The 11,203-nt window shown below is 25.8% G+C and overlaps 2 pseudogenes across 2 annotated transcripts; both read right to left on the reverse strand.

The window, feature by feature from the left end:
• Positions 1 to 3,582: 3,582 nt before the first annotated feature.
• LOC138694179 (NADH-ubiquinone oxidoreductase chain 5-like) lies at positions 3,583 to 9,534 on the reverse strand (annotated as a pseudogene). The gene has a single exon (XR_011330840.1). The product of XR_011330840.1 is annotated as an NADH-ubiquinone oxidoreductase chain 5-like (transcript).
• LOC138694177 (NADH-ubiquinone oxidoreductase chain 4-like) lies at positions 3,583 to 10,987 on the reverse strand (annotated as a pseudogene). The gene has a single exon (XR_011330838.1). The product of XR_011330838.1 is annotated as an NADH-ubiquinone oxidoreductase chain 4-like (transcript).
• Positions 10,988 to 11,203: the final 216 nt, after the last annotated feature.

An 11,203-nucleotide genomic window follows, 5' to 3' on the forward strand; every position in this document is an offset into this window, starting at 1 on the left:
CAATCTACAAAAAATTACAATTAAATCCAATTTCATAATAAAATTTCAAACAATAATCCAATAATAAATATAAATGTAATCCATCTCCACCAAAACATAAACTGCACCTTGACCTGAAATAATTTATATAACTAAATCAAGAAAATTCAATTTACCCTAAAAAGATTTTCATTATAACGGCGGTATACATATAATTAATCCTGGTAAGGTTCAACGCGGACTATCGATTAAGGGACAGATTCCTCTAAAAAGACTAAAATACCGCCAAATTCTTTAAGTTTCAAGACCTTAACTAATACTACTCAAGTTAAAAATAATTTATATCTAAAATAATAGGGTATCTAATCCTAGTTTAAAACAAAAGATTTCATAGCCTCAAATAAAATAAAGTTATAATAAATATTAAGATTTCACCCAAAAATAACAAAATAACTTCAAAAAAATCTTTAACTACTTTAACTAAAAAGATTCACTCATATTCATTGTATAACCGCGGATGCTGGCACAAATTTTACCAATAATAAATTAAAATTACCAAATCAAATTCCCATAAATTTACAAAATTTATTACTGCGAATAAATAAAAAATTAAATTATCATTAAGATAAAATTAATTGAATCCTGCAAAAACTTACATATAAAATAATTTAAAAGCAAATAAATAAGCAAGAATAAAACCCATTGAGTAAATACTGAAACAAAAATCGGAACTAAATAAAAAAATAAAGATTAGATAGAATAAAAAATAAAAAAAGTAAAACCCGAATTTCTCCATACATTTCAACCAACTCACAACGTATTTTCAACACAACTACTAACATCAACTCTTCAACTCTTAAGAAAACATTTAAAACCATGGACCCAAAAAAAAAAAACTGAAGCATCAACCTCTACTATAATAAAATTTTCTTTCCCTTTAATAGTAACAGTATAACTACAGATCTCATTTTTTTTTTAATTATTAAATGAGATCTGTAGTTATACTGTTACTATTATTTATACATTAAAGGTTTAATGTCACTATCGATAATAATTATATCCCATCAATTATTTATTTTATATATACATATATATATATAAGGACCTATTTTAAATAACCAATTATTAATAAATAGATTTAACAAGAATATATTTTTTATATAAATAATATATATACTAATAATTTAGATTTATATTAATATAAATCATATATATATATACCTCTATTTTTCAACAATAATGCTGTATATTCATAGATAATCTGTATTATATATAAATTAATTATTATAATATAAATAAACCTATTTCTTAGTAAAATAGGTTATTTTATTTAAGTAATTAATTTATATATATATATAACCTTATATTAACAAAAAATCGAATTACCAACATTTAATAGAATACTTATTATAATCTATAAATGTAGAACCAACAAAGAAAACATTATCTTAAAATAACAAAAATAAAGTGCCTGAATAAAGGGTTATCGTGATAGGATAAATAAAGTAATTTAAAATTACCTTTATTACATTTAATAGAATTAAACTATTACCTAAAATATCAAAAATTTTTGTGCACCATACACCAAAATGTATAATAAATATACATTATACTAGAAAAGTAAGCTAAATAAGCTAATGGGTTCATACCCCATTTATAGAGGAAATCCTCTCTTCTCTAATGACCAACAATTCAACAAAAATCCTCTTGTTAACAACTCTAACAAGAGGTATATTAATTTCAATTTCATCAAATTCATGATTAGGGGCATGAATAGGATTAGAAATTAATTTATTATCATTTATTCCTCTAATATCAACTAATAAGAATGTATACACAACAGAAGCCTCAATAAAGTATTTTATTGTACAAGCTCTAGCATCATCAACTCTACTATTCCTAATTATTAGAAAATCAATAATTGAAGAATTATACACATTTTCTAATAATTATTTGACATCAATAATTATTAATACACCCTTATTATTGAAAAGTGGAGCCGCTCCACTTCACTGATGATTTCCAAGTATTATAGAAGGATTAAGATGAAACAATTGTTTCATCTTAATCACTATTCAAAAAATTGCACCACTAATACTAATTTCATACTTACTAACCATAAATATATTCATGTGAACTATTATTTTAATATCTGTTATTATTGGATCCATTGGTGGATTAAATCAAATTTCAATTCGAAAAATCCTAACATATTCTTCAATTAATCATATAGGGTGAATGTTAGTAGCTATAAGTATTGGAGAAAATATATGAATTTTTTACTTCCTAATCTATTCAATTCTAACTTTAACAATCATTACTATTGTTAAATCACATCAAATTTCATTTATTAATCAAACGTTTTTAATAGGAAGTGAAATATCTACAATAAAATTTTTGATATTTACCACTTTATTATCATTGGGAGGTTTACCTCCATTTCTAGGGTTTTTACCAAAATGAATTATTATTCAACATATAATTATAAACGAAATAAATTTTATTATTTCGTTTATAGTGGTCATGTCATTAATAACATTGTATTATTATTTACGAGTTTGCTATGCAAGCTTTATAATTCTATATATCGAGCCAAAATGAAATGTTCAATTTCATAATAGTAAAATTATTCCAGCTGGAATAATTTTATCTTCAATCTCTATACTAGGTTTAATATTATGTACACTAACAATAAATATCTTTTAAAGGCTTTAAGTTAATTTTAAACTAATATCCTTCAAAGCTATAAATAAAGATTAAATTTCTTTAAGCCTTAGTAAATAATTTACTCCTATAGAATTGCATTCTATTATCATACAAAATATGAATATAAGACCTTTAACAAATTTATTCATTCTTGATAGGATAGTAGAAGAGAAATAATTCTCCTTAATAGATTTACAATCTATCACCTATTCAATCTCAGTCATTCTACTAACTTTGCAACGATGAATATTTTCAACAAATCATAAAGATATTGGAACATTATATTTTATTTTCGGTGCCTGATCAGGTATGGTAGGAACATCCCTAAGTATATTAATTCGTGCTGAACTCGGGCAGCCAGGCTCACTAATTGGAGATGATCAAATCTATAATGTAATTGTTACTGCCCATGCTTTCATTATAATTTTCTTTATAGTAATACCAATTATAATTGGGGGATTTGGTAATTGATTAGTACCATTAATATTAGGAGCCCCAGATATAGCCTTCCCACGAATAAATAATATAAGATTCTGATTATTACCACCTTCATTAACTTTATTACTAGCTAGCAGCATAGTAGAAAGAGGTGCCGGAACAGGATGAACAGTATACCCACCACTAGCAAGAGGTATTGCTCATGCCGGAGCATCTGTTGATCTAGCAATTTTTTCATTACATCTAGCAGGTGTATCCTCAATTCTAGGAGCTGTTAATTTTATCTCCACAACAATTAATATAAAACCTATTAACATAAAACCAGAACGAATTCCTCTTTTTGTATGATCAGTAGCTATTACAGCATTATTATTATTATTATCTCTACCAGTACTTGCTGGGGCAATTACTATATTATTAACTGATCGAAATCTAAATACATCCTTTTTTGATCCAGCAGGAGGAGGTGATCCAATTTTATATCAACACTTATTCTGATTCTTTGGTCATCCAGAAGTTTATATTTTAATTCTTCCGGGATTCGGTATAATTTCACACATTATTTGTCATGAAAGAGGAAAAAAGGAAGCTTTTGGAAACCTAGGAATAATTTTTGCTATACTAGCAATTGGTCTATTAGGATTTGTAGTATGAGCACACCATATATTTACCGTAGGAATGGATGTTGATACACGAGCATATTTTACATCAGCTACTATAATTATTGCAGTTCCGACGGGAATTAAAATTTTTAGTTGACTAGCTACCGTATATGGTTCACAATTATCGTATAGAGCACCCTGTTTATGATCATTAGGATTTGTATTCCTATTCACCATTGGAGGTTTAACAGGTGTCGTATTAGCAAATTCATCAATTGATATTGTTTTACATGATACTTATTATGTTGTAGCTCACTTCCATTACGTATTATCAATAGGAGCAGTATTTGCTATCATGGCAGGATTCATTCAATGATACCCTCTATTTACAGGTTTAACTATAAATCCAAAATGATTAAAAGCACAATTTGCAATTATATTTGTAGGAGTAAATATAACATTCTTCCCACAACATTTTCTTGGATTAGCTGGTATACCTCGACGATACTCCGATTATCCCGATGCTTATACAGCATGAAATGTAGTATCGTCTATTGGATCTATAATTTCATTTGTAGGAGTTCTAATATTTATTTTCATTATATGAGAAAGTATAAGAACTAATCGACAAATTCTATTTCCTACACAAACAAGAAATTCGATTGAATGACTACAAAGTTTACCACCTGCAGAACATAGTTATTCAGAATTACCAACAATTACTAGTTAGTATATTAGTATTATTCTAATATGGCAGATAAGTGCAATGGATTTAAGCTCTATAAATAAAGTATTTTTAAAAAACTTTTATTAGAAATAATGACAACATGAGCCAATATAAATTTGCAAGACAGAGCATCCCCTATTATAGAACAATTAATTTATTTCCATGACCATGCCTTAATAATTATTATTATAATTTTAATAGTTGTATCATATATAATAATTGCAATAGTTTTTAATAAATATATTAATCGATTTTTATTGGAAGGTCAAATAATTGAATTAGCATGAACAATTGCTCCAGCAGTAATTCTAATCTTTATTGCAGTACCATCTCTACGACTATTATATTTAATGGATGAAATCAATACACCTACAGTAACATTAAAAACTATTGGACATCAATGATATTGAAGATATGAATATTCAGATTTCGCAAAGGTAGAATTCGATTCATATATAATTCCTCAAGATGAAATAGATCATAGTATATTCCGACTACTAGATGTTGATAATCGAGCAGTATTGCCCATGAATACATTTATTCGAATTATCGTAACAGCAGCAGACGTTTTACACTCATGAACAATTCCGAGTCTTGGTGTAAAAGCTGATGCAACTCCAGGTCGCCTAAACCAAGTTAGATTTTTAATTAATCGACCTGGAGTTATATATGGTCAATGCTCCGAAATCTGTGGAGCAAATCACAGATTTATACCAATCGTAATTGAAAGTATTTCAACAAATAGTTTTATTAACTGAATCCTAAAAATAAATGAGTCATCAGATGACTGAAAGCAAGTAATGGTCTCTTAAACCAAATTATAGTAATTTAGCAATTACTTCTGATGAGAAAATTTAGTTAAATAATAACATTATCTTGTCAAGATAAAATTATTCATATGAATAATTTTCTATTCCACAAATAATACCTCTAAGATGATTAATACTATTTTCATTTTTCTCCATTATATTTATATTATTTAATTCCATAAATTATTTCTCATATATTCCAATTAAATCATTAACAGAAAAAAAAATAATTAATATAAGAAATATAAATTGAAAATGATAAGCAATTTATTTTCAGTATTTGATCCATCAACAAGTGTAATAAATTTATCATTAAATTGAATTAGTACTATATTAGGATTATCTATTATTCCAATAAGTTATTGATTAATTCCATCACGACATTATATTTTATGAAATAAATTATTAATAAATTTACATAAAGAATTCAAAACATTACTTGGAACAAAAAATTCTTATAAAGGAGCTTCATTTATTTTTATTTCCTTATTTTCAATAATTATATTTAATAATTTCTTAGGTCTATTCCCATATATCTTTACCAGAACAAGCCATATAGTATTAACTTTATCTTTAGCATTACCACTTTGAATTAGTTTTATATTATTTGGTTGAATTAATAATACTCAACATATATTTGCACACCTTGTACCACAAGGCACTCCTCCAGTCCTAATACCATTTATAGTATGTATTGAAACAATCAGAAATATAATTCGACCTGGAACACTAGCAGTACGATTAGCTGCAAATATAATTGCTGGACATTTACTATTAACCTTATTAGGAAATACAGGTCCATTTTTAAGTTATATAATATTAAGATTATTAATTATAACCCAAATTGCATTATTAATTTTAGAATCCGCAGTAGCTATTATTCAATCGTATGTATTTGCAGTATTAAGCACTTTATATTCTAGAGAAGTAAATTAATGACAAGACACGCAAATCATCCATTTCACTTAGTTGATCAGAGACCATGACCCCTAACTGGGGCTATTGGTGCAATAGTAACAATAACAGGTATGATTAAATGATTTCACCAATATAATCAAGAACTACTAATTATTGGTATAACTATTATATTATTAACAATAATTCAATGATGACGAGACATTGTGCGAGAAGGTACTTATCAGGGATTACATACAAAAATGGTAACAAAAGGACTACGATGAGGTATAATTCTATTTATTATTTCAGAAGTATTCTTCTTCATTTCATTTTTTTGAGCATTCTTTCATAGAAGTTTATCTCCAACTATTGATATTGGATCCTTATGACCACCTATAGGTATTTATCCTTTTAATCCACTACAAATTCCACTATTAAATACAGCTATTTTATTAGCATCAGGAGTTACTGTAACATGAGCACACCATGGTCTCCTAGAAAATAATTATAATCAAACACTACAAGGATTATTTTTTACGGTTGTATTAGGTATTTATTTTACTGCTCTACAAGCCTATGAATATATAGAAGCACCTTTCACCATTGCAGATTCAGTATATGGATCTACCTTCTTTATTGCAACAGGATTCCACGGACTGCATGTTATTATTGGAACAACATTTTTAATAACTTGCCTATTACGACACTTAACACTACATTTTTCATCAAACCACCATTTTGGGTTTGAAGCAGCAGCTTGATATTGACACTTTGTAGATGTTGTATGATTATTCTTATATATATCTATTTATTGATGAGGAAGATAATATAATTTATCTAATATAATTAGTATATTTGACTTCCAATCAAAAAGTTTGTATAAACAAGATAAATAATTTTATTAACAAGATATTCTATTATAATAATTATAGCATTGTCAACAATTATTATAATAATAGCGACAATACTATCAAAAAAACAGATTGAAGATCGAGAAAAAAGTTCACCTTTTGAATGTGGATTTGACCCGAAATCAAGAGCACGATTACCTTTTTCACTACGATTCTTCTTGATTGCAGTAATCTTTTTAATCTTTGATGTGGAGATTGCCTTATTATTACCAATAACAATCATTATATACACATCAAGAATCATAATATGAACAATTATTAGAACAACATTCTTACTAATTCTACTATTCGGCTTATATCATGAGTGAAATCAAGGATCATTAGAATGAGCATCATAGGATAGTAGTTAAGTATAACATTTGGGTTGCATTCAAAAAGTATTGATTATTCAATCTATCTTAAATAAGAAGCAATTAATTGCAATCAGTTTCGACCTGATATTTAGATAAATATTATCCTTATTTTTAACTGAAACCAAAAAGAGGTATATTACTGTTAATAATATAATTGAATTGAATATTCCAGTTAAGGAAATGTGTAGAACAAGTAAAAGCTGCTAACTTATTACTTTAGCGGTTAAATTCCGTTTACATTTCTAATTTATATAGTTTAAAGATATTTAAAACACTACACTTTCACTGTAGAAATAAAGGAAACTTTTATAAATACTTAAAGATTAAATAAATCTCATTAACATCTTCAATGTTATGCTCTATAATATAAGCTATTCAAGTTTAAATAATTAATATAAATATCATAATAACAATTCATATTACAAAAAATATAAGAAAGAACTTTAAATTATTATATTGTCATCACTGATTAATTTTACCTATATATATAAATAATATGTATATACCTTGACCCCCGAAGTATTCTCTTCAACCAGAATCAAATACCCTATATGATTTATATCCTAAAAATAAAGGTATGTTAGATATACCATAAGTAGAAATGTATGGTATAAATCATATAGAACCCATAAATCTCGAATACAAATAAAATTTAATAGATAATAATTTATTACCAATATTAATTTTAGAAATTTCATAACCAAACCAACCACCTAAAAAACTAACTAACAATACTAAAGTTTTTAAATAAAAAGGTAAACAAATTAATAAAGGAGTAGGAAAAATAATTCAACTAAGAAAACTACCACCCATGACAGCTATAATCAATAAACCCAGCATCCCCTTAATTATATTAAATCTATATTCACCTATATTATATATACTTAATATATTAAAATCACCACACAATGTATAATAAAATAAACGAAAAGAATAACAAACAGTTAAACCTGTAGAAAAATAAAACAAAAAAAATCCGAATATATTTACATATCTTAAGGATACTATTTCCAAAATTAAATCCTTTGAATAAAATCCTGCCAAAAATGGTATACCACACAAAGCAAGATTAGAAATACATAAACAAGTTGAAGTTAAAGGCATTTGAAAGGATAAATTACCTATAAAACGAATATCTTGAGAATCCTTTATAACATGAATTATTATACCAGCACATATAAATAATAATGCCTTAAATAAAGCATGTGTTAATAAGTGAAAAAAAGCTAAAACAGAAAAGCCCATAGACAAAATACTTATTATTAAGCCCAACTGTCTTAAAGTAGATAAAGCAATAATTTTCCTCAAATCATATTCAAAATTTGCCCCTAAACCAGCTATAAATATTGTTAAACCAGAAATAAGTAAAATAAAAATATTTAACCAATCACCAAAAGCAACTCTAAAACGGATTAATAAGAAAATACCCGCAGTAACTAATGTAGAAGAATGAACCAAAGCAGATACCGGAGTAGGTGCTGCTATAGCAGCAGGAAGTCAAGAAGAAAATGGAATTTGAGCTCTCCTAGTTATTGCTGCTACAACCACAAGAAAGGAAATAATTTCTATTTCAAAACTACCTTTTAATAATTCCAAATAGTAAATATAATTCCATCTCCCAAAATTTAATATTCAAGAAATAGCTATTAATAAACAAACATCCCCGATTCGATTAGATAATGCAGTAATTATCCCTGCATTATAAGACTTAACATTTTGATAATAAATAACTAAACAGTAAGAAACCAAGCCCAAACCATCCCAACCCAACAAAATTCTAATTATATTAGGTCTAATAATTAAAAATATTATAGATATTACAAATATTAGTACTAGTAAAATAAATCGATTAATATTTATATCACCATCCATATAATCATCTCTATATAAAATAACTAAAGAAGAAATAAAAAAAACAAAGCCTATAAATAATAAAGATATTCAATCAAATAAAAAAGTCATAACAATAGATCTAGTATTAAAACTAATAATATCCCATTCAATAAAATAAATTATATCATTAATAACAAAGTAAAACCCTATAAAAATCAAAATAATTCTAAAAATAAATAAAAAAAAAAATCTAATAAAACAAATTGATATATATATAATAACCTAAGATAAATAAATTATATCATTGATATCACAAATCAACATTTTACTATATTAAACTACTTAAGTACATTTATATTCAAAATGCAATAACATCACTATTCAAAATTAATATATTTAATGGAAATCAATGTAAAAATAAAAGTAAATATTCACGAGAATAACCTAAAGAACAAGAATAAATACCAGAATAATATATTCCATGTTGACTATATGAATAAAGATATAAAGTATAAGCAGCACTAAAAAAAGACAAAAGTATTAAAGTGTACATGGTTAATCACGATCAACCTACTAAACTATTTAATAATCTAATTTCACCTAATAAATTTAATGAAGGTGGGGCAGCTATATTACAAGATCTTAATAAAAATCACCATATAGTTATTCTTGGTATAAATCTCATTAAACCCCTATTGATCAATAATCTACGGCTACTTAAACGCTCATAAGAAATATTAGCCAAACAAAATAAACCAGAAGAACATAAACCATGAGCAACTATTAAAATATATGAACCACAAAATCCCCAATAATTTAAAGTTATCAAACCTCCAATAACAATACCTATGTGAGCTACAGAAGAATAAGCAATTAATGACTTTAAATCTGTTTGACGCATACAAATTAATCTAACAATTACACCACCAATTAATCTAATAGAAATTCAAATATAATTAAATACAGAAAAATTAATTAAAATTACAAATACACGCAACAAGCCATATCCTCCTAACTTTAATAGTACACCAGCCAAAATCATTGAACCCGAAACAGGAGCTTCTACATGAGCCCTAGGTAATCATAAATGAACTAAAAATAAAGGTATCTTAACCAAAAACGCCAAAATTATACATAAATAAAATAAATTATTAACATAAAAGTTATTTATTAATAAAGGAATATATAATAAACCTAAAAAATTATAAATATAAAATATACCAATCAATAAAGGTAATGATGCCAATAAGGTATAAAATAATAAATAAATACCAGCCTGAAGTCGTTCAGGCTGGTATCCCCAACCCAAAATTAAAAAAAGGGTTGGGATAAGTCTACCTTCAAAAAATAAATAAAATGAAAACATTCTTAATCTCCCAAAAGTACAATAAAGTATAATTACCAAAATAAGAACAATAAATAAAAAAAAATTTTTATAATAATTATAACGAAAAATAGATTCTCTCGCTATAATTATCAATACACAAATTCATAATCTTAACAAAATTAAACCAAAGGAAATTAAATCTTCACCAAATAAGTATCCTAAATTACCCCAGCAAAATAAGCTAGGTATAGAAAATATAAATAAAAGACATAAAAGGAATATTAATGATTGAATTATTCATCAAGAATTACCTAATAAACATAAAGGGATTAAAAAAATTAAATACATTAAAAACTTTAACATTGTAACATAACATATGATTGAAAATAATCATTACCATAACTACGAATTATAGAAACCAAAATCGATAAACCTAAAGCACCTTCACAAACAGAAAATGTTAGAAAAATTATTCTAAAAAATAATTCATAATTAAAACCATTTAAATAAGTGTATAATATTAAAAACAAGATCAAGACAATAAATTCTAAACTCAACAAAGTAACAAGTAAATGTTTACGATTAGAAGAAAAAACCCAAATACCACAAAAAAACATAATA

The sequence above is a fragment of the Periplaneta americana genome, unplaced genomic scaffold (assembly GCF_040183065.1).
Source record: "Periplaneta americana isolate PAMFEO1 unplaced genomic scaffold, P.americana_PAMFEO1_priV1 scaffold_80, whole genome shotgun sequence".
Taxonomy (NCBI): domain Eukaryota; kingdom Metazoa; phylum Arthropoda; class Insecta; order Blattodea; family Blattidae; genus Periplaneta; species Periplaneta americana.